Genomic DNA, 26,013 nt, shown 5'->3' with positions numbered 1-26,013 from the left:
AAAGTTTACTGATATACATAAATGCAACTATAAATATTATTTTGTAAAAAAAGAAATTCTCAAATGACACATTTTACACTTAAGTAACAATAGGAATGCTTTGATTGATGTTGAACCTGTACCAAAATTTTTTTTTCTTCTAACTCTTCTATTACAGACTAGTATATTGGTCTGTATATTAGTCTGTATATTGTTATAATATAGTTGCGAACGTTGATCGACGTGATAATATTATTTTTACTTCAAAACGTACTGCTTTTGGTGACTTTGATATATTATATTAAGATTTCTTATGGCTCATACTCGAATCATAATTAAGGGATGACGGCGATTTCTCGATGTTGTAATTTTATAATGTTAATCACTCGACTATAATGAATTATCAAGTCTTTTTTCTCCCCCAATGGCTTGTATACTTACATATATTCGATCTGCTGTGTAAACTAATAAAATATTTTTATAGCCATTATTGTAAACATTGTCTTTTGGAAAATAAAGTTTTTATACCAAAAGTCGTTACAGAATAAAAATATGACAAATTGAGATAAATTGACAAAAACTCCAATAAATGTACGTAATAAAACGTAAAATGTCTTATTAAAAAACTAAAAAATTCTTACCAAAATTCTAACAACTCGTAAAAAGACACTTTATTATTATCGTATTATTTGGTACGTAATATATTATAATTGGTAATTTATAATAATACTGAATTAAAATTAACACGATTATATACATTTTTATAGTTTTCAGTCTTTTGTCCCAAAGCCCACGCCTCTCCAATTGTTGTATACAGTATTATGGATCAGTTTATTTTTTATTTTTATATCAAAAGAAATGTGTTCATTTTTTCACATCAACCACCGACATGATGTCATTATCACAATCTGATTGAAACTATTAACACACACACACATATATATATATATTTAATTATATTGTCGGCCCCGTTTCAAATAAAATACATAATATACTTGCAGGGGTATGGACTCTTTCACAATAATATATATTTATATTATGTATACGACATTGTGATTAAAAGATATATAAAACCACTACAGTAATTGGACAAACCATAACATTCACGAGTATATAAAATCCGTTTGTATTCAATTTGTTTCCTTGAAAACAATCCTGCTGGTTTCTTTATAAGACTGTTAAAAACAGTGTATTTTCTGATAGGGCTAGGAGGACTAAAAAAAAAAAAAATCCCTTCTAAAGCCTGAAACTCAATGACGACCATGATAATATTACGACGGCACGACGGAGACCGCTGACTACGAATAATGATGATTAAAAAAAAAAAAAAGAACAAATTTGGCTTGTCGCTATTCACACAATAATATTATAATGTTTGTTGTCCCCGTCAACATATTATTTTAACGCGTGGTTGTGGTATAACGTTTTAATCGAATGCCTCGCGCAAAAACAAATTTATAATCACATTACGATACATTATTATCATCATTTGTTTCACCGTCGACGTAGTATTCTCGTATGGCGCCTACAGCACATCAATCGTGCCAAATAAATGCGTTTCCCATTAGACAAAACAGAAAAAACCGCGCGTACACTTGCCAATTCGAACGCCGTGTTCAAATATTTGGTGTCCAGCGGCGGTCACGTCAATTTTATTATCATCGGTCATTGTATTATATACAGGAAAAACGGTCGAAATGCGAGCCCCAACTACACGTCGATAAATACGATCATAATTACCACAAAAATGAGTATTAACTAGTCAAAAAGTTAAATTTTTAAAAAAAAAACGTTTAAATTTAACCAGTTTTAAATAAATTGTTGTTGGAACAACTTAGTTGTAAATTTGAAAAAAAAAAGATACGTTAAATGTACACATATCTACAATTGTGATTAAACTGTTTCATTTTGTTGTATGTATATAAAAGCTGATTTTAGCTAAAATGACTTTAAATACCAATAAACAAATAAATAGTCCTTGATTTAATAATTTAGTTAATACAAACATACAATTTGTGAAACTAGTCAACGGCTATAGCGTGAAACACACAGAAATACTACCTATAGAACATAAAGCAATATGCTATAGATTATTTTAGATTCTAAATAGAACGATTAATACATTGATTTTACAATGACGTGTATTTTTATTTTTATGTATGTGTACACGATAGCTAGTTGATAAAATGCCTCATTTTCCGACTTTAAAAGTGATTTTGTATAGAAAATTAGATCTAGTTTATACTATAAAAAGGTCAAAATTTAAAGATTTGTCAAAATTTCAAATTCTTTGAAACTATTTTGTAGTTAGAAATTCATAAAAACTTTACGTTTTGTATCTAGGTCTTGAAAATTTAATAAAAGATTCATCAGAAGTAATTTTAGTAAAACCATACAAATATACAATCTACAAAATATATAAATACAACCATTTTTTTATAGATATTTTAAGTTTAAATTAAGGCTAATTTGCCTTTTTAATTATAACGATGTTAACTTATTATTTTTAAATAATTTAAAAGCATTATTAATGGAAACTTAACATGTTTACGATATGAAATTAATATAATTTACCAAACCTTTGCATAATTAACAGCCATTTCATTACCCATATAATTTTATAAATGATGCGCACTGTAAATAGTATCTTTCAAAATATTGATCTTCGATAGACCAATACAATATAATATTATATTATTCTGTTAAATGGTTCACGGATAGGAATTTTTATACTTTTCTCACGTATTTACGTTTCGGAGATATAATATTAACACGATTCCAATATTATAATGCTATAGTTTATATTGCATGATGTATTGACTCCCGATTACTTTTTTTTGAAACTCAAAGTGTATGTACTTAAATTTAATTTAAAAAATAACACATACTTAGATAAATAAAACGAAAAACTATTTAACGTAATAATGCAATATATTTCCTGTAAAATTACGTCGTATTAATTTAAAGAAATTCCGCAGCAACACGATGTGAAATATGATATCTGGTTTAAAATAATAAATAATATTATTTATTAAATTGTAGGTACTCAGTTTTTTAGATGACGTATGAAACGTATTAAGTTTAAACGTGATTTTTATTAAGATTTTGAAAAGCTAAAAATCAAATACTGCAAAACATTAAGAGATTCAAATTTTAAATTAGCTGGGTAAAAACGTATTTATCTAAATTATATCACTGTGTTTAATATTTAAATCGTCTTTTATTTATTACGATTTACCTACTTTATTTTATTGTACGTATACACTGTTATTGTTATTAACAAATATTATGATATTATTTTTCAATGATGCTTAATTATTTTCAAAAACGCTTATAATCATTACATTTAAAAATATAATTTGTTTTGAGGTTTTTTTTTAACAGTTTCAAACAAACATTTGAGAAATACTATAAGTTTGGTTACAATAATTACTAAATATTCCATATTAGTTTAATAATAATAATTTATCAATTAATATTAATTTCTATAACCAATTTAGTTTAAAATTATTTAACGTGTATCTACCGGAAGGACATTCAAATAGTATCTTTTAATGAGAAGTTTGTAATAAATTTTAATATAGACGTTATATAGTACAGTAACAAAAACTCCAAAAAAAAAAAAAAATGATTTATTGTGAAACGATACAAACAAAGTTATCTAACCTTACCCCAATAGAACATACATACGTATTAAAAAAAAAAAAAACATTCAGCAAAGTAAACAGTTTAAAGGCAGTAAATCGCTCGTGACAAACCTACACAACCTTATCGACACAATACATTCTGGTGAGCTGCTGGAAAGTATTGTGATAGATAAAAATGAATAATTTTCATTTAATGATAATATATTATGTGAACCGAGAAAACTAAAATCTTGAGTATCAATTTACATCAGCAACGCTTTTATGTTCTTTTTATACTAATTAGAAAAATTAATTTATAAGACATTTTACTATATTATAACACATTAAATCTTAATAAGTGTTAACAATAACTTATACATTTTAAAATTAAATTTCAAGGGAATATAAAATACCTAACATTGTAACATCTTTAGTTATGTTTGATAATTTTGTTTTAAGTCAATCATACATAAAATCAGAATATATAATTAATCAGTCACATCAACTAAACAAATAAAATAATAATAATAAGCGTAATGCATGTCTGTTGTCTTTCCGATTAATAAAATAATAACTTTTTTGTATTACTGATAAAATTTAAACAAAATTTACATTCTAAATTAAATTTTTAATTAATTAATCTATATTCTTACAACAATAAAATTAAGAATATTTATGACTCTAGACAACAACAAAAAATGTATGAGTATATATTATCGTAAAATTAATAATTCTTCCTTATTCCTTTCCGAATTTAAAACTGTATATAATTATAAAAAACATTGATTACAATATAATAAGTGAATTTAAACATTAATTTTTCATCAGTAAGTATATTATAAATGATAAAATTTAATGTATATTGCTGAATTGCGTTTAAATGCCGGGATAATATATTAGAAGACAAACAATGGGACTTTATCAAAATATTTATAAATTGGTTAGGTTAGGTTAGTTCATATTTATAAACATATTTCTCAAGTAAATCGTTTTTACTATTATACAAACTTTGGAATGATCATTGTTTTAAAATAAACTTTCATGAATATTTTTTATGTAAATTTGTATTGAAAATTCAATAACTTTGGGGTTAATTAATTTTTAAAATAAATTAAAACATTTTAATATCATATTATTCGAATAATAATTTATCAAAGGTATATTTCGTTTGCATTAATTCTTAATATTTCTGAAAAAATAAAATTATAATTGTCTTATTTTTATCTTAACTTATATTATAAAGAAATCATTTTTATTCTGTTAATTTAAACGATAAATGTAATATAAATATTTTTATTGTTGAATGAAAACTTAAAATTCAAATTTTCTTGTTTGAATAAATTTACATGTTTTATGTCATATACCTATTTTACATATTGCTATTATAAATAATTCTCATCGATATGTTTTACTAGAAATAACAGACATTCATGTATCCTATTGAAAACAAATATAAGTATAATAAATATCATAGTTAATGTGACAGTTAGTTTTGCTTTTACAATAATTGACCAAAAATGGATTTTTATGTTGTTGTTTTTATTGTTTCGGAAATGTAAACCATATTGAAGTCATTTTCGGACATAAAGATATTCTCGTTAAGCTATGCGTAGGTTGCGTTATTATACATTTTTGGTCATATTATTAGGTTTCGCCTGCACTTCTCATTGATGGTCAATAGATATAATGAGAAACGCAACAGTTAATGTAGACACGAGTTAATAGAATCGTGCTTAAAAAATAACGGTCCATCCCGTAAACGCCGTTTTGGGCGTAGGGAATGACACTATAATATATATAATATATATAACGTGTATAATATATATAACGTGAACCAACTAAACATTTATCAATCATTCCATTAACATAATATTTTATAAGAGCTAGTTTATTTTTTCTAAGATTTTAAATTATTTTAAGCTAATGAATAATTCTAAATTTTTATAATGAAAATTAAATATTCAAATTTATATTTTTGTACTCTGGAGAATTCCAAAAATTGATGAACGCTTTTCTAATTTTGATATTTTTAGACTATATTAATATTTTTATATCAGTTTTTCGCAGGGCGTATATATTATATGAAAACGGTGAATCTTCCGTGATATAATATCTGGAAAATAAGAACAGATTAGGTTAGGTTAGGTTAAATCAAGAATAGGTTTCAAGCCGTTAAAAAACAAAATTATAGTAAGCTCGTTATACCAAATAAATAAAAAGCTATGAACTATGGATATATAAATATCATGTAGGGATGATATCACGTCATGTACACGTGTTTCGTTTAATTTGAGCATGATAGGCGTGCCACAAATGGTGGATTGTGTAGCGCTTGTTATACAGTGTTAAATGGATTACATAGGACTCTATATATATAATACCAGCCACTGTAACTTCTGAAGAACTCGTCGCCGAAAAAAGACATACGTGCTGACAACGATATCGAGTGTACACATACGTTATATAGGTTTACGGTTTACATAATAAATTCGGGTATATAGTTATATATTATGTTTGTTATACGTCAAAAAAAAAAAAAAAATACAACGAAATATTTAAACTGTAAAGAAATGTCGTCGTCAACCTCTGCAGTATTTATACAATACTAAAAGAGAAACAATAATGCCAGAGGAGTCTGGAAAAATGGCAATCCGGTATATTATGTATAAAGAACGAATGATACGAGTATACGTTCCCCCTCAAGGAGGCAGGGGGAGTGTGGTGAAGACTCTGAAGACGAACCTTGTGTTCTTTGAGTAGTGTATACCGAGTGATTCTTCAGTTAAAGGAAATAAAATGACCATGGGACCATTTTGACTACTATTCAGTTTTCCACTCGGCACTCATATAAACTTTAAATATTTATAATATATAATAGCCAATCAAATAATATTCTGATCAGAAGTATGAAATTAAAAATCTGTGTTGTTATTCAAAAAAGTTGAAACTATAAAAACGATGACAATAGTAAATAATAAAAAATTATGAAGTATAAAAAAATATACTGTATGTAAATATATAATCTTTAAAGTGGTTTTTGTAAAGACAAATTAAAATTATTTCCAAACGACTTAAATCGCTTTTGAAAAATAACAAGTGATCTTCGGTAAAAGGATCGCACTGTATACGTATTACGTATAATATTATATAGGTGTACGAACACGCACAGACAATCGTTTTTCGTCACTCCGGCAATACACGCGTCCGCGAGGCGCCGCCGCCAAACGTTCCGTTTGATGTGCGCCTTTATAGTCCGCGTTGTACCCGTCCGACGGAAAACAATGGCACGCCCGTCAACGAGCCTCGTCGAGTTTCTGGACCCGATCCAGCCTCGGAGATGCATAATATACATCTATAGATAAACTATAGGTAGGGTTAACCTACATATCATGTGATTTGCTTGTTTTTACTGCGATCGCTTGTAGGTCAAGTCCGACAATTCGTTTGTTCTGTTCCCTCAGAAAAATAAAATAATAACACGGCAAAACGTCAAAATGCTGCAAATATTCATTAGAACACGTGTATACGGTAATAATATTTTCTGTGTGAATACACCTATATTATAGACAATGCAATTTTTGAAATCCAAGCTATTATTTTATGTACCGGTCATTAAATTTATAACGAACGTCGAACAACATAATATTGATTTTGTGTTGAATAATGCAATCGAATACGTAAAGAGTTTCTACTTAATTTCGATTTCACAAGTTGACGAAACTGATATTAACTATAATTTTATATTTTGTATATCAAAGTTGGACATAAAGTTTTTAGTCAGAAAGTTTCTATAAATAGCTCATAACAGTACTTGGTATACTTTTTCGAAGAAGTTTTTCTTGCCTTTTAATAGTGAAAACTCTGTGACGACATGGTTTTCAGTACGAAAAATTCAAACACTGAAAACTGTACATAATATAATATAATATTAATGACATAAGTGTTGAATTTAGCGTTGTAAATGGTAAATTTATTTTTTTATATGAATTGAATTATTTTAATTATTTTAATTTCAAGTATATTTTATACATATATCAATACTTTGGAAATTGATCAGCTAACACTTAAAATTTTGATTATACCATAAATTATATACCTACAGTATTTATTTAGGTATTTACAATGAATGAATGAATACCTAATACATGATTGATCACTTGATTTTAAGTTTTATTTATTTTTTTATAGTAAATAGTTTATTTTGTCAAACCAAAAATCATATTTATATTGTTATTATTTGGGTTTTTTTTTTCAAACGAATCATAGCAGGTAAACATTTACATATGTGATTTACTAAACGAACAAAATTACATGCGTACGCAAATCCCACATGTACAAAAATATACCAATATGTATTATATTTTTAGAAAAAATTCCCCTTAGTATTACGCTTATGAAAGTTTTCACTCTGGATTCAACTCAAATTATTATTATCAATTATCATCGCCATTAAAATATATCGAAATAATTTATAATTTAAAAATATTTGAAACAATTATCAACATCTTATATTATGAACATCAGATTACAATATACCTCAAAAATAAAGAAAAAAATCGAAGAAAAACCAAATTATACCAATAAAAAAGAAGTCTCAAATTATAATTAAAAACACAATAAATACAAATTTAAATAAACAAAGATAAATTGACAATGAATGTCTATTAGCATCAGTCTATAAATTTTAATTTACATTGACCAAATATATGAGCATAATGATATTAATAATGCATGGTACCGGAAAATATAATTTCTCCAAAAACAAAATATAGATTATGGATGTTCTAAATTTTTTTGAAAACGATTGACGATTCATCGTTTGTACAACAAATATAACCTCATTTAATGAGATAAAAATATAATTAACAATATTCAACCATTGTTGAAAATAAGCTGCGGATATGAGAATCATACAATCAAACCCCCCTCCTTTTGAACATATTGTATATTATGCATTATTTATTAATATATAATACATATATGATATATGACACACAATTCCATAATGGTACGCACAATTATATTTGTATTTTTTTGTGAAAATAAATTTATCCTTCTCCCCCATTTAAAATTTTCAAATCTACGCCTGTTTTATTCTATAAAAAGAAATCGGGTTTATAATAAAAAAAAAAACCGAATAAAAATAAAATTAACGACTGCAGTGAACATTATGAGTAAAAATGATTTGCTTGACCGCCACCCTTGAAGCGGAATTTTACTGCTTTTGGAAAATTATACGAGTAAATACATTATGTATTATTGTTATTGTATACATTCCGTTTAGGTTTATTTGACGGTTTATTATTTGACGTGGTAGAAAACGCATATTTTAAAACGATGGTTTTTAATAACACGTTGCAGTATCAAGTATTCTACCTACTTAAATTTGGCCATGCAAAATAAAAAATGTGGTATCAACGTCAAAAAAAAAAAAATAAAGTTTAAAAAAAAGTTATTATAATGTCTATAAAAAATGCAGCATTGCAATAACTACGATTTCGTGGACCACCTCATTGTTTTTCTTGTAATAGACAGGTCCAAGAATGTTTGTCATATTTCGCGCGTTAATTGTTTTCACAGAACACTAAATTACAATAGTCGTAGTATGCTCGCAGTAGTACAGTAAATCATCTACCTACCAACCTATTATTATGAACAATACACGAGTACACGACCACCGAAGACCGCCTGGTGTCGATCTTTGATTTATTCGTGAAATCACTACGAAAAAAATGTCATCGACAGCAGCAGGAGACACTCGCCGCTTATAGTATACCGACGATGACGGGAAAGCTTAATATTGAGCCAAGTTTATAATATTTTTCCTTTCTGTTTTTCTCTTTCCCAAATCTGCAGCCTCTCTGTTTTGTGAAAATATAATTATAATAATTATCCGTGATCTAAATACTATTATATTACATACAGGTACACAATATTATCATACGTAAACGCAATAAATCGCTACACCGATATTACACGTCGCGATTGTAATATTATATAAATGCGATTAATACGAATAATACGAAATTGTTTAAACAAAGAAATCGTAACATACGTGCAGTGAATATAATATATTATATACACGACCGATTACACCGAATAATAATTCATCCGAGCAATAATTACAATATTATATTATTATCGTACAGTGAGATATTAAATTAACTGTTCGAACGGAATGATACGAAGTTTTGATCAAACGACGCGTATTTACCATATGATATTATAACTATACAATATGTGTTACGTCAAATATGTTTTTATGGCTACTCCGAGTACCACAACATCGCGTGTTTAGGTGTAATATATTTTTTTGAATTACACGATACTTTAGACGGGTTGTACTTGCGCGATAATGTGTCAAATAAAATTATTAACGATCAGCGACGGCGGCGTACCTATGTAATATATATTATACATACATAGAGCAATCCACCATTTTTTCCTTAAATAATGAATTTAAATAAATTACAATCCTTAGAAAATTCAAAATATTTAAAATTTAGTTTTTATTTACTTGAACAATTTTTACAAATTGTAAAATACTCATTGATCAAAATGATTGTATAATAAAATATATCAGGGGTGGCCAACGTGAATATATTCGCAAATTATACGGATAAATACAATGATATCAAGAGCCAAAATGCTTATAAATATATTTTTTATAATTTGATATATTTTTATAAATATTTACCGAAACAATTTAAATTATTAATAATATAATAAGTAAATTTTGATTTTATAAAAAGACGCGATTCACAAATTAGCTACCTTCTGATATATATATATTAATTAATAAAAACTAATAACTATAATTTTAAATTCATTACACTCATTACAGCCTGTATATTTTCCAAATCTATTATCATAGACTTGTTATCCTTTTTGTACTAAGGTACAAAAACATTAAATAGTCCAAAATTACATGTCCATTTATTTAAACTTCGATTTAAATGCATCAACCGGTGTAAAACAAATACGGTGTACCGTATGTGAAGCACTCGATGAACAAATAATTTATATATTATAAGTACGATTCATTGCACTAAGAACATCCAAGTAACACAAATATACGTATAATCTATCTACTAAAAAAAAGTACTGCTCTAGTTTCCAAGATCTTATATTATTTAACACGTCCGTAAACTATAACTACATCGCATTTTTGTCAGAATTTTAACTATTATAAATTATAATACTGTGATATCATCATCCAGTGTTAACTCCGTTTTTTAACTGCTTCGGACATTTTTTAATAGCACTATAGTTTTTGTAGTAATACATTTAAATCTATTAATTATATTCTCGTAGACAGTAAAAAATAATATTAAGCAATTCGATTCAGTAAAACACGCATTTAATTCGATTTTAATTAATTTTTAGAAGCAAAATATAAAATGTTTAGATCAGGAGAAAACAAGCAAATAACTCCTGCTGTTATTATTATTATTATTTTCTTATTTAATCACGAAAATTATTTGTTTCCAACCGACCTACCAAATCACAACAAGAACACAAATTATTACAAACTCATTTTTATTTGAATTGTATAATTAATTTAAATTTAAAATTTAGCTAATAAAAAAATGTAATGGGTGTTACAAGGGGGTACATAAAATAGTGTGTAATTTATATATTTTTAAATTAATAAACTGTAAACATAATAAACCAAGACATTAAAAATATCTAATATATTTATATTGTTTTTAGTTTTTTTACACTCAATAGTGTAGTGTTTGTGTGGCGCGTCTTTAATATATTATATAAATAAAATTGCAGGTCGACGAAAAAATATTGTTAAAATTGCTTGTTTTAAACAATGCTTAATGCTTTGTTTTATATACTTAGTAATTTTGTTAAAATTGGGGGTCTAATCCTTAGGGGTCTTCTGTGTTTTTTTAAATCTATTCTTTCTCCATTCTGGATACGGTCATAGATAAAGACGTCGTTGCAGTATTACGCGATTATACGGATATATTATAGTAGACAAAATGTGTATTTGTTGTAATATACACTATCCAGCAGGGTTAAATAAGACGTTAAATAGGTACGTCGCAACTCGTATTATTATTATTTTACCATTAAAATGTAACGGTCAGTGAGAGATTAAAATGAAAATCGTGAGAACAAAGTATGATTAATTAGTATATGTCATGTACGGTACATATCTATATACTAACTGTAATAGTAATGAATCAATATTTTAAAATGTAAAAAGTTTATTTTTCTTCTATTTATTTTTTTTTTATTATTATTATTATTAGTGCATGCCATAAAATGTTATTATATTTTTTCTCGGCGGGTCATGAGAAAACAACACGATTATTGAAACAAACTCGTCCCTAGAGTGTTCAGTGGTAATTTTTTTCTTTCTTACATGGCGTCTAGATATCGTCAAAATTGGCTAAATCATTATGCTTCTTCTCGTAGTCCTTTTTTCGACTTTAAAAAATACAAAAGTAACTCGAGGAAAGACGTTTTTTCTTATCTATCTATATCCTCATAAACGATAAAAAAAAACCTATGTCGTTTTCATAATATTTGTGACATTTTTTTTTACATATTGTTTAAACCAACTATTGTATCGCATGAATCACGTATAAAATGGTTTTTTTTTTTTATATAAACACGTACTGTAAGATATCGACAAAATGAAAGTGTATTATGTTGCGATTTCATACATATTTATTAAGTGTTATTTTATGTTGATTTCAGAAATGGTGTAAAATTGCTAATAGTAAGAGTTAAAATAAGTTGAGTTTTTGTTGTTTTAGAATTATAAAATACCAACAAAAGGCGTACGAAACGTTATGGTAAACAGAAATTTATTGTAGCGTTAAAAACTTAAAAGAACTATGAAAATTACTTTTACCCGGTTAGTTTAGGTACCTACCCACGTAGATAAAAGAGTTAATGTACATATTTTAATGTGTTGAAAATATAAATTAATTTCTTAATAATTATTATTGTTATTACCACCTTAATGGAAAATGCACACAAGTGGAGATCCTCTGATGTACATAATTATATTAAAATATTATAGTTATAAGTAAGGCTATTAAACTAAAAAACATTGAAAAATACATTTTCAATTTAAAAAAAAAAATCCTACAATAAGCATCGAAATTTGATATTCAATGGAAAAATTGTAAGTTTTTTTATGTAATAACTAATAAATATACAAATTATACAGAATTAAAAAGTATATATATCAATAAACGAATACCTAGTTGGTAGGATGATATATTTATAATGAAGTGTTGGAGTAGAATATCAAGCGTGGTCAACCTGTGGGATTCTGCTGAAAATATATAACCTTTTTATCATCCACTCAGGGGAATAACAGCCATATTTATATACATATATTTAATATATTATACTATACGCCCACAATCCGACTATGTACCTACGACTTTATTTTTTCACGTAAATTCATATAAACGTGATCACAAATTGCGTGTTATGTAATAATTATAATTATTTATTATAATATAATATACTACACGTAAATACTGCACGACATTCTTATAATTATATTGTCGTCAACCGTATACAAACATCGCAATGTCAGCGAAGAGTGGATGCTGCACACTCCATAGATTTAACCCTTCTTAAACTCTATTACATGTAAAATGCACATATTTTTTACACACAAATTATTTGTTATAATATATTATATAAGATACAAGTCTGAAATTATACTCAATCATAATAACGCTATTTTATTTTTTGTGACCAATAGTAAAAATATCTAAATATAAAAATAATATATTACTATTAGTCAGCTACAGAATTATTCACCAAGCATACTCAAACAAACAGGTTTTTAATAATGTAGTTCAGAATCTGATTTTTCGGAATTTTTATATATTTTGAGATTTTAGTAGTTCTAAAGTGGAGTTCCCTTTAAAGATACGATAACTTCTGCTTTTCAAATGAGAACTTCTATTTTTTATTATAACTTATTAAGTGAATAATATTTTTGAAAATTTATCTGAAATAGTTATTTAACTTTGCGTACTATAAATAATAGTTTAATGACAATGTGTTAAGTCGGTTAAGATATCAGTGCTATGGATTAGTAGTTTCAATAGTTTTAGTAATTAGTCAATCGATATTAATAGTTTGTAAAAATTTTCTAAGTGTAAATAAGATCTTAACTAGATCCAATATTTTATATATTTTATATAATGGTAAAACCACTTTAAAAACTATCTATATACTATCAGTATTAATATTTTAATAAAAAAAAAAACAAATATTTGTTTGAATTTTGAATTAGGTACTCACATTAAAATTAAATAAATCATTGATTGTATAATTAATAGTAAAAAAAAAAAAAAAAATTTTAATTGAAAACCAGAAGTTTTTAAGTATCATAATTTGAATAAATTTATTATTAAAGGAGAAATGGTGATGATCATGCGTGGTGGATTACTCTTAATATTTAAAATGTATGTATTAAATAATAAAAAGTCGTCCATGAATCTATTGACATCTATAAGATGTTATTAATATTCATTGAAAACTGCATTTGCAAGAGTCATCGGTTTTAGTTTATATTGTAAATGTATTTATTAATTATAGTTGATCCTGCAAGGCATTGCCGGTGACAAATTAAATAATTTCAGTACAATTTACCTTGTTTGAAACTTCATTAAAATTAAACTACATGTATTTTCTAAAAATTATTTAGGATGATTTTGACCAAGTATAAAATACAAGTTCAAAATTATATTAAATTAAAATAAATATTTTATTTTCTGTAAATAATTTCAACCTTTCAAACAAATAAATATTCATTTTTCATGGGCAAACAACATACAAGTACATAAATATTGCGTTTTATAAATATATTGTATTATATTATTTTCATTCAAGTTTAAATTATTTGCTAATTGTAATATTACTGGAAACTTTTATGTTTTTATATCTTATAATCATATTAATATTTTTATATATATTTTTTATAACTAAGTATCAATATGTATATATTAAAATTTAAAATAATTATCAAGAAAAAAAATTTTTTAACGAATATTTTATTATTTAACATATAATAAATTGAATTGTTATTCATCAATGGTATCATAAAGATAAATGTTTGTTACGCTTCAAAAACTTTGGATGTACAAAACATTAATAACAGCCGTATTAGTAGCATCATATTTTGTAAAATGATAATATTATGCAAGTTATCGTTAATTTTAATAACAATTCTAAATAATATACATAAATTAGAAAAAACATTGAAAATAATATATTCGATGCAGTAAAATAGTATTTATGACGTAAGTACTCAAACACGTCTTGTTGATTGGTAATATATAAAATTGTATTTATTTATTACTTTTGAAATGGTATTCAAGTATTACTCAAATACTTTACAATACCAATACCTTATTTAAATGTGTGCAAAAATATTTCTAAAGGGATTTTGCATGACGATTACCGTGTAATGATGGATACATGTGTACAAGATCGGCGTGCCGAACGCGTTGGGGCTGATAACGAACTGAAGAAATAAACGTTAGTACACACGTGCAAGAAAATCCAAAATGACTCGCTCAAAACTAATTTACAATATTAACGGATCGTTAATCGCATCTAATTGAGTAGAGGACTAAGCCTTGCGGAAACCAAATCCAAATGTAATAATAATACATTATTATTCCACGTTATTTTCGTACGAAAGAAAATTAAGAAAGTAAATAAATGAAAACCACACTCGATCTTCTTCCCGTCCCACTGACTGCACGACACGTAGGTACTAGGAAGAAAAAATTCTCGACGGATTTACGGATGAATTCAGAAGAACTCGTTTGATGTCCCACTCGGCCGTTAGATTAACTTATAGCTAAGCTGCGAATGTACGCACGCATGATATTATAACGCTATATGATATTATGTGGTGTCCGAGGTCCAGGAAAAAGTGCGTTGCCGCGAAATCTTTGCGCACAATTTAAGGACACCTACGCCTTTCACGACGATGATGATAATAATAATATAATATAGGAACGTATAACAACATCATTCGCATTTTCTAGGAGCGATGACCGACGTTGAATAGCAGTTGGCAGGTAAGTGTTTAACGCCAACCCACGCTGACCGTACTCTCAATACCTCCGAGATCGGTAAACGTAGAACTTAGATTTTCATTTCACAAGGGTCACCCAAAATTCGTTCATTGGCAAATCAACGGACATCTGTCTTGCATTTGGCCTTTACATTTTTTTTAAACTATCAAAAGCAGAATGAAAAAATATTATTCCTGTAATAATTATGTCACGTGTACATGATAATAAATAATAACAATAATAACTAATTACTAATAATTACATTTCAATTACGTATTCGAATATTAAAAAAAATATAAATGTATGTATTTATTTTTAATCTATACTATATGGCTATATATATATATATCCTGTCAGCTGTCAACATTAAACATAATAGATCATTTACAATAATAACATTAAGAACAGAAAGCAACACAAAACTTTACAATGAAGTAGTATTCCTAACTTAGGAATCCTAAATCATCCTAATTCATCAGTGTACATTGTTTTCTAAAAGTCTTCTTTTAATATGAATATTTGATTTAAAATAAAATTATCTAGTCACATTTTGATGTTGAATTTTATAGACATTAGCCAGATTAGACTTAGTTATTTAAGTAATTCGTATAGTTGGTTGTTATATGATTTTGTTATATCTAAGGTAATTTAACTGAAAATATTTTTAAAAAAATAGATATTATTGTCTCACTTCCCGGCTCACGCTCCGTAGTAATTATGAAAATCTATCGTTTTTCTATTGCAAATAGTATGACATAAATTATTGTGCGTAGAAAAACTATGATTAAATTTTAAATATTAGTACCACAAGCTAAAACTAAAAACAAGCTTTTATAAAATTATAATTATATTCAAAAATGAGAAAAGTTTACGAAATTCAAGGATTCTTACAAGAAAACAACTATAAATTTTGTGGTCTAGAACATAATTTCCCTACAGAAATGGTAACTAAACAATTATTATACTACATGATATGACTAATAACTATGACGTGTGTATCACGTTGTTGTCAGAAACATTTGAAAAAACTAAATTTCGTCTGTAAACACTAACTATTTCCCAAATTGTCTTTGTAAATAGTTTTTAAAAAAAATCATCATCTTAGAAGTAATAATGTACTATAATATTATGATCTTTATTTTTACGTTTCTGTCATTTCTAGGGTTATTCGAAAATTATGAAAATGTCTCAGTGACCGTATTATATTAATATTATGACGCATTAATAATAATAAGAACCGCATAAATCACACACACGACACGCTGCAGCTACAGCAGCAGAGACTACCTACATATCTGCGCGTTGCATATAATTTATATATAATATATATATATATGCATTATTGCTAATGAAATATGGCACCGGTGAATATATTATAAAGCCATCATCCGTTCGTTATTCGAGTGCATAACACTCCGTTACAACGCGTTAATTAAGCCATAACCTTCAGTGCACACCTTTTTTTTGCTTTTTCCATTTTTTTTCAAGCATCGCCGGTATTTATTATTATTTTTTCCATAATCTTACTTTGAAACTTTACTGCCTTTGACAGGGCCCGTGGTTAAAATTAATTCGGCGAGTTAAACGTGACCGTGATTTATGCGTCCTGGGAAAAAAATATATACGTAGGTAGGTATGCAATAGGTATATAACAATATTTTATTTATCATAATATTATATATATTTAAGTACATCGAGTCCACCACCCTTTTCCCGTTCGGCGCACATGAACATTTCCTTCCTTAACTTTTCATCGCATATGATAGCTGCATGTACATGCGTCGACGTCGTACTATGATATATACATGATATTATATGTACATAATAACAACACGCTATTATGTACCTACATAACATTATTATTATTAAAAATATGCATTCTATTTACAGTTAGAATTTTTTTTATTATGTCATTTAGACAATAATGATTAATCTGTTGAATTCGTTTTAAAAGACGACCGTTAAATGTGCCTACCTATTATTATATCTGAAAATTATTTTAATAAAACCGTATTATAATTTATTTTTCACATGCCTATATAAATGTGAAATTAATTTTTTTACTAACGGCTTATTTCTAAAACTACTGGGCTGACTTTAATACAATTTATATCAATATGTCCTTATTAATACTCAGAGGGTGTTCTAAGCTCCTTTTTTAAACTCATATAAGTTGCTATAGAGTGACTCGTACATACATTTTATTATAGCTCACTAAAATAGAATACTTTTTTTCATTTTTGTGTTTATATATTTAGTTGACATTAATTACAAAAATAAAATTTGAAAAAAAACGAATTTAGTATAGACTATCCGTTGCTATTATTTTTTTTTAAATAAAAGAAAATTATGTTTTTTCATACAGATGTACAACAAAAGACTGCAGCAATGACATAATATATGTGTAAATTGTAGACTAAAATTACAAGACCGATTTTGACAAAACTTTTAAATAGTTTTCTTAAAGATATCAGTTAAGTTTATAAAGTACCTATAGTTTGAATCACGTTTGAAAATATACCAAGTACTATATCTAATCCGCAACAAGTGGATTGCTCATATTGGTTGAATTAGTAGCTTACAAAACGTATGGTACACCGATACCTATTTGCCTATGAACTAAGGTACACTAAAACCGAGATATACCGATATAATACAATATTTTATGTTTGTTCATTTTTTCCCTACCAAAATTGGATTATATAGCTAGTATTATATAATATTACGTAGGTGCATAATGTATGGAAGATGTTCGTTTACACAACTTAGACGGATCAAATTGATCAAAAACGATATTAAAGAGATTTCCATAACAGATAGGTACTTAAATGTTATTCGTGTACAAAGTGTACGCATCTCGAGTATTTTGATGGCACGCAACGTTATGATAAACCGGCTAGTCGGCGACGAAAGATATTATATATTTCGTCGTCACGTCATTTTCAACAATTACTACCTACCTATATTGAATAACGCTAAGGTAACTATTAATTTTTTTTCCACGGTCAGACATTAATTAGAGGCGTGAACGATTCACGATGATTTCTTGTACCGATAAACGAGTTGAACTCATATTTTTATTTTCAAACACCGACCATTAGATATACTCTAATCATAATGCACATTGGTTCGTTTGCAGATTTTTAAACGGATAAGGGCACAAGGTGAAACTCGTTTGCGTGATAGATGGAATTGCGTCTAAACCTAAATATTATAATTACCTAGGTATAGCCTAACATTTAGATATATAATATATAGTTAAATATATTATTTTCATTTTGAACGAGAACATTTGTAAGATTATTAGTCTATTTTGGCAGATTTATCATGAAAATGATCGATATTGGATAAGCTGTATGAACTTGGAGATAGACTGTCGCCAATTTTTGAGTCATCAAATGTTTCATTAGCCAATTGGATTGAAACAATTTACACTCACTTTATATATAATATATATAAATATTATTATTATATATATGTTATCACCAAAGTTTATGAATTTGTTCTACTCATCGAGTTAAGCTAATTTAGGAAAAATGTAGTTCAATTAAAAATAAATTTATAATATATTTTAAAAACGTTGTTAAGTTACAAAAAAATGAATAAAAAAATCAAATTAATTATAAGATATAATTTGACTTTCTAATCAGTATTCAAAATACCACAGGTACCAAAAAAAAAAAATAGATAAACACTATCAAAATTCAAATTACCTATCGTGGATTGGCCCACTATAGTTATACATATTTTGAAGCAGCTTATTATAGCATTAACAAGGATTTTTGGAATACATAACAAGTATACAATGGTTAATAATTATTCCAATCTATTTTTCAGTAGAACTATGGAATCGTTATAAATATTTTAATATGAGATGATACCTCTATGATTTCAATATTTGTGTTAAAATTAAGGTAACCGGTATTCGATTCTCGAAATACTAAAAATGATGGTACCTAACAATACAGGTTTTTATAACCGACTTTATTTTGATTATAATTTTGGATGCAACATTCTTGTTTCCATAACAAATTCAAAATTAACTTTAATAGTTCTGAAAACAATATAATATGAAGTTCTTTTTTTTATTATTAGCTTCTATAACTTGACTATAATAGCTCAGCGGTTACAAATATATTTATAGACTTGAAATTGATACGTTACACACAAATAATTAAAAAAAGATAATTCCAAAAAACATAGATTTCTAATGAGTTACTTAAATAATATTAAATTAATTTTAAATTTTAACTCGTTAATTCCGATCATTGATTATTATTATTGTATAATATATTGTAAAGCAGGTATGTACCTATGTATTGTATACGCATTATATATAAATAGTATACTCTGATGACTCCACGCGTGCACGTACCTCTAATATAACAATCAACTGATAATCAGTTAACCAAGTACAACATTTTGTCTACAAACGGAACATTTAATACATAAGTTTATAAAAAAGTGTCAATTTTCGATTAGACGAGCTCTCGCTTGTTTAATTTTTGGAATATACTTAGAGCTATGTATAATATAAATAATTACTTTTAAAAATATTAAAGTTATAAATGTACGCGTAGACAACCGTCGAATAAAGTATATACATGACGTACACGATCGAGCGTTTGGCTACCGTCTTGTTACTTGTGTTATATATAACAACACACATTTTATATATTATATTTAAAGGTACATGTTTATGGCACATATTATTCTATTTATGTACAAATACGCGTGTGGTCATGTGCCACCTGCGGCACGAATTTTTTTTTTTTTTTTACTTCGCATCGTTTCGAAATGGCGCGGTCACGAACTCGCGTTTTTGACGAGTCGTAGGGGCCGATTGTATATACACATAATATTATATATGAATAATAATAGTAATAAGTAATGTGGCGCGCGCGAGCACACACAATACCACTGTAATTTGGCCGGCGCTTCTTTGAAAATATTAATAACAAATGTATATATGTATATATATAAATACCTACTATACAGTTAGGTACCGTATTTTTTTATTATTGTTATTATTATTTTTTTTCCTCCTCCGACCTCCACCGATTCAATCGAATATACACTGCACGCCGACATATATGGGACCGCGTACGGGCCTAGCCGATGACCATATTGCGCGCGACGCCCACCGACGATATATATAGGTAGGTAATACGTACGCATTTTTAGAATACAATATACTTTGTACTGTTGTCCTCTATATGTACGGTTCTTTACGTTTTATCTATTCGCGACGATCGTTTAAGCACTCCCTCTTAAGCCCTAACCCGAACGTCCAAACGGTTCGTGTTTTATTTTACCGCGTTCTGCAGTTCGTATACATACAGCCATCATAATAAAATATAATACAGAGTTATATGTGAAATACATCTTATATAATATTCACTTTTTGACGCTAACTGAACGCGTTAAATTTACCGAATAAATTATTATATTGAAAGGCAGCACAATTACATTGGCATAGCATGGAATAATCAACGAGGGGGACTTGAGTCTCTGCAGACAATTTTAAATAAATCACGTCTTCGTTTAATGTGTATACTAGTGTATGCGTTTCATCACCAAAAACAGCGTTTACACTATACAGAACTAATTGGAATCGGTAACGTAGTTTATAATAATCTACATACATTTATAAACATAGTATATGTTTTGTCTATAATTAGTAAAATATCATTAATTGCTTTATAAATTGGTTCAAAAATAGAATTCCTGGAAACTAACTACATTTCAAATTTTAAACAAATGTTTATTGATGCATAGTGCTTTTTGAAAACATAGTTATTTTAAGTCATAGTTAACTTCATTAAGATTTTTCCAAGATTTGTTTAACATAAAAAAAAAAATTAAAAATGCATTTATCTTATATTTTTTAATAAATAAGCCAAACTTTTTTCATAAGTTAATTGAAAATAAAAAAATAATCAAGAACATATCCAATTTCAAAGCTGTCTATTCAAAACCTCTTGTCATCAACTTTGATGCTCACTTCAAAGTGATTATTTTTTTGTCCCGTACTCGTGTTTAATTATTTCATCGACAGTCTTGTTAATTCAAGTACTTAACTGTAACAGAGATATGGTTTTACAGAAAGTAGAAGCTAAAGTCCTTTTTTGGGGGGGGGGGGGAAGGAGGAAAAGAAGGCAGAGGCGAATTCTTTCATAGTTCTCAAAGGCCAAAAACGTTTAATGCATGTATATAACACAATGCAGACATTTATAACATCAGTACCTGTGTTACTATCGATTAATCCCTAAACTCGTATATATTCGTATAATAATCAATATACTTAATTTTAGATTCAAATTCTTAGCGAAGTCCTAACAAAAAGTTTTCGCGGAGCTAAACTTCGTTCAGCGCAAACGTCGATGATGATGATGATGACGTTCCCGGTGGAGCTGTGTAATAATATAATAAATATCACTGTAGTATAAATATACGCTATGACGATCTGACGATCGCGGGCGACGACGAGCCGGCGAACGGAGGCGGACAAAAGCGCGCGGCGGCATTTTGATTGATGACTCTGCACGGTCGCGGACAACGCACGCAAGTTCATCTATATATACAATAATTCTCAGAGATTTTCATTTTTTCCCCTATTATTATTATTATTATCATCCTATATATTTATATATATATATAATAAATATAAATCCGTTTTCAAAGACTGTCGGCGAACGTATTATACACACTTTGTGTGTGGTCGGCCGGTCCGCGTATATGGTTTTACATCATATAAACTCATTTAAAACTATAACTATCGATGATCTATCTGTACTATATGCTCCGAACCGCATCGATCGAAAGACGCATTATTATTATTATTGTGACTACTGTTGCGGAATTAGTTATACGACCACACAATATATGACGTATGCGGTATCATTATATTGTACCTACCTTGACTCGGTTTACTGCACACACACGCGTGCGCGCGCACGTGATATGTCTCATAATATAATTTATTGAAAAATGTTATGATTTTATAAATTATCTAATGAGCAGCGTCTCGTGCAGTCGTAAATCGACAGACTTGCCACTATAACAGAAGTCATCACCGCCACCAACCGCCCCTCAGTAAGTATAATAGTAATGACTCCGTCCCCCTGTAGATTTATAGAATATATATACGACGACGTAACGTTGTGTCCGGATAATCTTTTTATTTATCGGCGGATTAACGTGTGCGCATATAGTGCATCTAGCCAGCATTACTCTTTATTACCCGGCTGGTTATTTCATTTATTATTACCGACGACGACGGAGAAACGCCGAAACGCGCACGTCGCGTCCGACCGACTCGCACAGTGAATTTATCTCGTGTCAGATCGAGAAGATCTACACCACCTCCAACCCCACATACACTCCTATCGCCATCCTCTTCCATCACCTAGACTTTATACTTATTAGTTATTTACTTCATATAATATATAAGTTGTAGATGCAATTTTATAGCAGCTGCAGTTTCGCAGTGTAGTTTTCACCAATGTTATCAAAAAGAAGGACCTAGGATTATTATTGTTGTTTCACGAGTTTATCAGAAATCAAAATGACAACAAATAACATTACTATAGTTCTATTTGTGTTTTTTTTTAATCGAAGAAGTGTTTCCATAAACGTTCTATACCTTGGGAATTTGCTTCAGTTAGAAGACCCATTGGACATTGAGTACGTCAATGATGAATTGCAAATTTTTCCATGAAACATGCAATTAGTTGTATACAAATTGCTAAATGTTGATAATGAAGTATGCAAGACTATGTGTGGTGAGGGCTACAAAAACGTCTACACTGTTCTCTGTTTGAAGAAAAACATTTTTTTCCTGATAAGCTGTTATACCCTAACCATCCATCTGAATAATTTGATGAGTCTTTTTTACTACATAATATGATTTAAATAATAATATATAATACATATGTATATATTATTATATTTGTTTTTATCGTATACATACTGATGTTTAATTTAAATTCGAACGGTGTAAGTGGTTAGGCCCGACGAGAACATCCCATTAGAAATTCTTGATATTATATTATATTAGATCTCCGTGATATTTCGGCTTGGTTTTAGATAATAAAATATTTATTACTTGACGAATTCTAAATCCATGTAGCTTCACACGTTATTATTATTATTGTGATTTTGATACGCGTAAATACATTATATTACTATAACCTTATTTATTTATATATATATTAAACCGTTAATAGAATATTATTATCATAATATAATACAATACCTATTCGAACCTTCCGGAATAATAATAAATTGTCGTTTAATACTTGGCGCGCATCGATCATATCGTCGCACGATTCGTCTGACATAAACACCCGCAGCCACACGTCCGTCCGCCCGCCCACTATACCGTTTTCGGATTATTCGAATTAGCTCCCAAACACGTATTTTCGTCATGTGTTTGACGTTTTCGTGGTTTAGACTTCATTCTTTTTCAGTTTGTCTGTGTTTTATCCGGTGTCTGTTTTTCGAATTCTACAACAGGCGGTGTAAAACAATATTTCAAATTAAATTCAAACGGCCGACATTGTATACAATTTATTTCACATGATCCAATTATATCGAATTATGTACAAAATAAAATAAACGAGTGTCATGATTAAGAACATGCAAATTAAATTAATAAATAATAATTATACTAATATACATAGTTGTTTTTTCTGTATAACGAATATAATATAGTGTAATATTATTATTAAAAGAGATAGTAGGTAGGCGTTTAGCCATTCTTATATTTTTTATCCCGTCACAAAGTTTGGGTGTATTATATAGTATTACGAGAAATATAATATTGAATAATTATTTATTGTATAATATCGTATTATGGTATGTATTTACATGCTTATAATTATTGTATTGTATTAATCAGTTAACTACAGTACGCGAATAATTTTGTAATATAACTATATTATTGTTATTATTGTTGTTGTTGTTGTTGTTGTTATTCACATACAGTTTAACGATGAACTATCCGTTGTACACATCGTATAGGTTACCGCATTACAGTTTAAAACGTTACGTTTAAAGTGCTTTTGGTGAATAGAATATAGCTTAGAGATAATATCGATAAACGCAAGTCACACAAATCATTAATCAGAGGAATGAAAAAAAATAACACACTAAACATTTTATGTTTATCGTTTGACCGAATCATTGATAAATCGACCCTTGAATGGGTCTCTGCAAATATCCACAGACAATAACAATACATGTACGTGCTGTACAAACATAATTCAATTTGTAATGTAGTCTTCGGTATACATACTATACATACTTACGATATACTCAGTAACGAATTTTACCGAAACTAAATGTAAAATGAATTCTGCAACGAATAAGTCGTATTAGTAAAGTTAGGTGTCTATAAATATTAAATATATAGACATAGAGGCGAGAAAGATACCAGTGAAAAAAGCTGAAAGTTACCTGTTAAAAAAAATGAAAATAGAGTAACCTTCAACTTTTTCAAGCACATCGGTAATCATAAATATCACATACAAAGAATTTTTAAATATGTTACATTTTTCAGAATATTATTTTTTATAAGTATTGTTTAACTTTCTACCTATATAGGTATATATAAATACATATATTATTTACTCTTGTGTGTTAAGACACTTTACCACTTATAAATAATCGTTTTAAACATCATCATGTTCGCAGAGTCTAACCTCACGCAGATACTTACATGACAAATAAATCTATATGGCGTTTGGATTCTTTGTTGTTTATATACAAATCGTTTTGTCATGGTTTAAGGTTTTATTAGAATAATATGTAAATTCAAATCGTTCTCCGACGTCTATGGTTTTGATATTGTTTTATAACATAGGCTGTTGTCGAGTGTAGTTCACGAACGCGTCACCTTTTTTTTGAAACTTTTCATCGACTACACACGTTGCAATAAAAAAAATAATAAAACAGCTCCAAACTATATTTAAATTTCTTTCGAAGTAAATGATAACATTTAATTGTGTAAACAGTATAAAAATTAAAAATAGTGCTCGATGAAATGTTTGTAAAATGTCTAATATTATTACTTCAATACCAACTATTTAAGTAGTATTCGTACATTCATATTATATCGAATACGGAAAAAAATGGTATACATAAACAAAATACACTGTAGGCGAAGTTTTAAAAAGCAATTTATAATTTTGTTCAGTTTTTGGTCCGGTGGAATTTAATTCGAATCCATTGCATTCACATAGTTGAGTTAACATAAAATATTAGCAACCAAAATTATATAGGTCTATACTATTAATTATTCGGTAGAAAGATTATTTTTTTTACGT

The 26,013-nt window shown here is 27.8% G+C and overlaps 1 protein-coding gene across 2 annotated transcripts in view; it reads right to left on the bottom strand.

Moving 5' to 3' along the window:
• Positions 1 to 26,013, bottom strand: part of LOC132919660 (growth hormone secretagogue receptor type 1-like) — a 168,782-nt gene that overhangs the window by 39,471 nt on the left and 103,298 nt on the right. The window lies entirely within an intron of this gene.

This window comes from Rhopalosiphum padi, chromosome 2, assembly GCF_020882245.1.
Source record: "Rhopalosiphum padi isolate XX-2018 chromosome 2, ASM2088224v1, whole genome shotgun sequence".
NCBI classification, from domain to species: Eukaryota; Metazoa; Arthropoda; class Insecta; order Hemiptera; family Aphididae; genus Rhopalosiphum; species Rhopalosiphum padi.
This window is presented reverse-complemented; position numbering and strand designations above follow the sequence as displayed.